A 5,061-nucleotide genomic window follows, 5' to 3' on the forward strand; every position below is an offset into this window, starting at 1 on the left:
TTCAGACATTGGAAGACATGTTGTGTGCATGTGTCATTGATTTCGGAAAGGCCTAGGAAAGGCATTTTCCACTAGCCGAATTCTCGTACAACAATAGTTATCACTCGAGCATTAATGTCGCACCTTTTGAAGCGTTGTATGGCCGCAAGTGCCGATCTCCTATTTGTTGGGCCGAAGTAGGCGAAAAGCAAATCACCGGACCCGAGGTAGTACACAAAAAACAGAGAAGATTGCTCAGATTCAAGCGAGACTTAAGACAGCCCGCGATCGCCAAAAGAGTTATGCCGATCTCAAACGTAAAGACTTTGAATTCAACGTTGGTGATCGTGTAATGTTGAAGGTTGCACCTTGGAAGGGTGTGATTCGTTTTGGAAAACGTGGAAAGTTAAACCCACGATACATTGGTCCTTTTGAAATCTTGGAACGTGTTGGACCCGTTGCTTACCGTTTGGATCTTCCAGCTCAATTGAGCTCAGTTCATCCTACCTTCCACGTGTCAAACTTGAAGAAGTGTCTTGCTGCACCTGAACTTATCATACGACTTGAAGAACTTACTATTGACGACAAACTCCACTTCATGGAAGAACCTGTCGAGATTATGGACCGTGAGGTCAAGACTTTGAAACACAACAAGATTCCGATCATTCGAGTACTCATGGAATGCCAAATGAGGACCTGTGTTTACTTGGGAGCGAGAGGATCAAATGATGCGGAAGTATCCTCACCTTTTCCCGACTCCTCCATCTACCTCAACTTAAATTTCGGGACGAAATTTTCTTTAACAGGTGGGTAATGTAACGAACCTGGATTTTCCAGCATTTATTTATTAATAAATGTTATTATTAATTCTTGTGATTTAACGAATGTATGTTATTACATTTACTTGTTACCATGATTGATCATACTTGACTTTAAATGACCGAAACATCTTTGTGACACACGTACATTACACGAATAATATTTTAGAGTATTATTTACATTCATGATTAAGTTTTATTAATCATTTTAATTAACTAGGGTTATTAGTTAATTACTTGGGCTTTAATTGGATTTACTTGTTAATTAATGGAACTTGGGCTTTTATTAGTGATAATGGACTTAAGAAGCCCACCCTACCTCTTTAATGGACTTATTAGCCCATCTAAATATGTAAGTATCACTTTAGGATGAAACTAGTAGCTTAATGCTTATAGAATCTTGTTACTACTTAGTTACACCATGATCTACTTAGTTACACCATGATCCCCATGCAAGCTCTCTTATTAACCACCTTTTTAAGCCTTTACATGCTAGTGACTAGTGAGCAATTCCCTTCCCCCTCTTGATCCCAAAACCGTCAACTTTGGTGTAGAAAAGGGTGGATTCAAAATTTTTTTTATTACTTATCAACTAGCTTTCTTTCATTACTCTCTCACTTTTACACACACACACACAAAAAAAATACTTGCATCTTTCCTCTCAACTTTCTCTCCATTCTTGTAAGTAAAATGAACAAGTTTTCCTCTTCCTTTTTCTTACTCAAAACCGAAAACATACATACATAATCATCATCATCATTTGTTCTTTGTTTGTTGTTTACTTGTTCATTATTGTTGTTTTGTTACATGTCTTTGTTAGTTGTTATTTACTAGTTACAAGAATCAAACTACCTAGTTTAATTCTTCATATTATCTTGTTTTTACAAGACATACAAGACATAAACTTTCTAGTTTATGATCTACACTTAATACTTGTTTAAAGATTAAAGTTCATGTGTTGTAATATCATACTTGAAGCTCTTGTTGTAAACTTAAAGTTTACTTTTCTTAAAGATCAAGACTTAGGCTTGAATCTTTAAAAGTATGAAACCCATGAACTTATTACTTGTTTATTTAGATTATTTCTTCATTTTATGTACTTTAAAGTTGTGATTTGGTCAAGTATCACTAGTTAATCTTGATCTCATACTTCTTGAAACTAAAAGTTAACTTTAAGATTTTAAGAACATGGAAGTGTAACTCTTTAGTTATAACTTCATACACTTGTGTTAGATTTAACTTAATAACTTTAGATCTAGACTTTTGAGTCTTGGATCTTCAAGATCAAACTAAGAACTATGTTCTACAACTTAAGATCTTGATTTTATAAGTTTATTTTCAAGTTGTAACTTAATATTAGTTTTAAAGTTCATGTATGTGTTAGATCTAAGACCCTGATGTAACTTTGGTTCATCAAACTTCATACAACTCTTAACTGAGTTGTGTTACATGTCTTCGACCTACACTTGTGTCATAATAGTCAAAACTTGGTTAATATTACTTTTATAGTTCTTGTTTGTGTCAGATCTAAGACTTTGATGTAACTTTGGTTCATCGAACTACATACAACACTTAATTGAGTTGTGCTACATGTCTTAGACTTACACAAATGTTATGATGGTGAAACCTTGGTTAAGATGACGTAAACACATCAACGAGTTGTACACTTGAAGCTATATGCATCAAGGATGAGAGCCGTGATAAGCATCGAACACCAAGAACCCACCGGAACTACTGTTTTACTATTTCTGTGTCTGACCCGTACGACCTGGGCTACTGTAAAGATGATTTTTAGATAGCTATGTTCAAGTAGATAACTTTTCATTTAGGACTCGTCTTAATCCGAGTTACGGTTTAGGATTTATGGCTCTCCGATCGTCGCTATGTCCTTTTAACGTTGTGCTAAAAATTCTGACCTACTCGCACTTAGACCGTCGCCACGGTCAAACAAATATGAGTTTGCTTCTGGAATTTTTACCACAACTAGAGGACTCATATACGGAGCCATGGCCACTGGTCTCACCTTATTTCAGTAGGTATAGAGGCCGTGGTGACTGATCGAACTCAGCCTTTGTTTTAAACTCTATACTTGAACGAAACTACTTTACACCTTTTGTTTAATGATGAATGATGATGAACCTTAAGACCTTATTTAAATACTTTTAAACCTATTCGGATGATTTACTAACTTAGTACTATTTGACTTAGGTTGAGGACTTTCTGGACCTACACACTTGCTTATTTCCCGAGTCATACTTTACCGCTACTTTATCATTGTGAGTTATAGCATTCCCTTTTTACTTTAACTATTTTGGGAACTGAGAATACATGCGCATTTTACGTTTTACATACTAGGCACGAGTACTTAAACTTATATATGTGTGGGTTATACAACGTCATAAACATTCCCTTTAGCTCGGTAACGTTTAGTCATTGGTTTTTGAACCGGTGAAAGCGAATCTTAGATATGGATCCATAGGTTTTGACATCCCCACTCGGACTAGTCGCGCTAGTATTTAACGAGTGTTTAATACTTCGTAAACATACGCACTTGCCAAGTGTACTTTCAGGGGGTATAAACGTTAAGTTAGTTACCAAGTGCCCACGGTTAACAAATACTTTATCATACTATTTTGAAACGCTCTTTGTAGCACTGAAATCTCGTGGCCTACCTTACATACTGTTATACTTAAACTATAGCTCACCAACCTTTGTGTTGACGTTTTTAAGCATGTTTTTCCCAGGTGCTTAAGGTTGCTTCCGCTGTGTACTAGTCTTGCTGTAGACACCCGCTGCTTTAGAGATGTCACTGCATGAACTACTTTATCTTGCATTCAAACTTAATTACTTTTGAAACTATGATTTGTAACGACCTAAGGGTCACGTACAGTTATCTTTCCTTCCATTCATAGAAGCATACTTTCGATGTAAAACATTTGACGTTAGTTATGACGTCACCTTTTATCTTGATTGTAAACGTATTTTGAAAAGCATATAGTGTTTGACCTTGTAATGATCCTGTTGTTGATGATTTGTACACGATGGTTTTGTACGGGGCATCACAGCGTTACTAGTAAAGTTTAACGGTGGTTATTAAACCAAGTGTATAAGTCAAAAAATTTTAAAACCGAAAGAATTTAATCCTTTCCCACACTTAAGATCTTGCAATGCCCTCATTTGCAAGAAATCGGTAACAATTTAAATTATTGAGGGTGATTAGCGTAGAAAAATGATTAAATTTTAACAAAGTTTCCAAACATATTGTTGTTTGTATTGAATGATAAATGGTGCACATCATTTGTTCATTCCTGCAGTTGTTATATCACATTTATTTTGCATCTTGTCGTCAAAATTAGTTGATTTTGCTAAACTTAATGCCAGTCTTTGAAAATGCGATGTTTTACCCTGTTGTATACATGAGATAAAATACATACAATACAAATTTAAACATGCATAGTAATTTGAAATGAGACTTAATATCCCACTTTAAAATTACAAAAATGAAATATTAGTATACAATAATAAAAATGTTAAATATTACATAAAAGTATCAAAATGTTATGTTTAACATAAATAGATAAAAATAATAAAAGATAAGACATCACCAATGGAACACTATTGATTTGGATAGGGGTTCCAGTTCATATCATCGCTCAGGTTCCATGGTTGGTGATAGGTGTTCTGGTAGGCTTGATTGGGGTCGTACAGGTCAAAGGGTGGTCGGATGTCGGGCTGTGTGGTGGATAGTAAGCAGGTCGAGTCGGGATGTAGTTATTTAGTACCTGATATGATAGCTGGCTCATGATTTGGTGGTGATGAACTTGCCAGCTATCGTGTTGGCGTCTCCTGGAAGTCTTATACGCATTCGCGGCTTGCCACTGCTCATACTGACGATGCCTAGCCTCGTTATTCATTTCCACCTCATCTACACGCTGGAAAACGTCAGTAAAACTATCCCTAATGACATCCCTGATGTCATCTGCTTCCTCCATCTCCTCATCCGAACCCCTCTCTACTTGTGGATGGGTGCCATGATATGGTATTGGCATATTATGCCTCCGTTTTAGTACCTTTACACCCTGATAAACCTTCAAGCCTACGCGCTCAGCTTGTTCCTCAACTACCATCATTGGACCCCCATGTTCCCTATCTACAACTAAGTACTCTCCAATGAGAGTAACAAAAATACCTCCTCCTATTATTCCCCCGTCCTGTATACCTTCCACAACTTCGGACAAATAAAACCCAACACAGTAGGGAATAT

The sequence above is a fragment of the Rutidosis leptorrhynchoides genome, chromosome 7, assembly GCF_046630445.1.
Source record: "Rutidosis leptorrhynchoides isolate AG116_Rl617_1_P2 chromosome 7, CSIRO_AGI_Rlap_v1, whole genome shotgun sequence".
Lineage (NCBI taxonomy): Eukaryota > Viridiplantae > Streptophyta > Magnoliopsida > Asterales > Asteraceae > Rutidosis > Rutidosis leptorrhynchoides.